The sequence below is a fragment of the Perkinsus marinus genome, assembly GCF_000006405.1.
Source record: "Perkinsus marinus ATCC 50983 genomic scaffold scf_1104296937724, whole genome shotgun sequence".
Lineage (NCBI taxonomy): Eukaryota > Perkinsozoa > Perkinsida > Perkinsidae > Perkinsus > Perkinsus marinus.
Window position 1 is genome coordinate 1 of NW_003213747.1, and position 1,066 is coordinate 1,066.

At 49.0% G+C, this 1,066-nt stretch overlaps 2 non-coding genes across 2 annotated transcripts; both read right to left on the reverse strand.

The window, feature by feature from the left end:
* Positions 1 to 39: 39 nt before the first annotated feature.
* On the reverse strand, positions 40 to 113 carry Pmar_PMAR012278. Its single transcript has one exon. It is a non-coding gene; the product is annotated as a tRNA-Ile (tRNA).
* Positions 114 to 748: 635 nt separating this feature from the next.
* Pmar_PMAR012279 lies at positions 749 to 820 on the reverse strand. The gene has a single exon. It is a non-coding gene; the product is annotated as a tRNA-Pro (tRNA).
* Positions 821 to 1,066: the final 246 nt, after the last annotated feature.

The window sequence follows — 1,066 nt, forward strand, 5'->3', positions numbered from 1 at the left end:
ACTTATCACTTTGATAGTGCAATGAGTAAGCCAAACTAGTGGTCGATGCAGGGCTCGAACCTGCGACCCTCGCGTTATTAGCACGATGCTCTAACCGACTGAGCTAAACGACCAACTCAACATCGAAGTTCACCCGTGACAACGAAATTCACCCGTGATGCGCAGGGAATTCACTGATAGATAATTTGACTCATACCACACCAATCGGAACGTACTTGAAATCAGAGAATAGCACTTTATGCACGCTATATTTCGATGGACCCCCTCGGGGGTATCCGATAAAATTGGAACGATACAGAGAAGATTAGCATGGCCCCTGCGCAAGGATGACACGCACAAATCGAGAAGTGTAAAAAGTTTTTTGCTCTATCTGCTCTATATACTCAGGCGTACTCAAGATTAACAGCCACAACATCCTCTGATTAACGGCTTCACTGCCCCTTCATCGTGCTCGTTCCCCTCACCCCATGTGCACTGTTGGACGGATTGAGCCCGTACAGGATGTAGCCTGAACTATTAGTCGCGCGAGTAATGAGTTCACCAGTTGACTGTAATCTTTGTCCAGGGGTGCGGGATCGAGCACTCGAGTGCTTCATGCGTCTCGACCAGCTATACCATTTCCCAGTGACCAACGGTTCGCATATGGTCCAGTTTGCCTAGCTTCCGGAGGGATTTGCACTACCTGGTTTCCGTAGCTATCTACATCCTCCAGCCAAATCTACCACTGTGCCCAAAGTCACCCTTACGAGGGCTGAGTCGAGAATCGAACTCGAGACCTCTCGCACCCGAAGCGAGAATCATACCACTAGACCACACAGCCATCATACCATTAAGCCTCACAAGTTGGTTCCCGAACGTCGCTCATAACATGACCATTCTCTATTGTTATCTACCACGGCTTTCGGCGGGCAACCGTTGTCAGCTGGATGTTTTGACAGATCGGTGCAGAGAAACCTCCGAGGTTGTGATTGGTGACACAGTGGCCTGTGAATGAGAGGAAGAGTGATAGTTTATATCTTTTGTGTACACTCCCGGTGTCACCAGTCACCAACAGTGATCTTTCCCA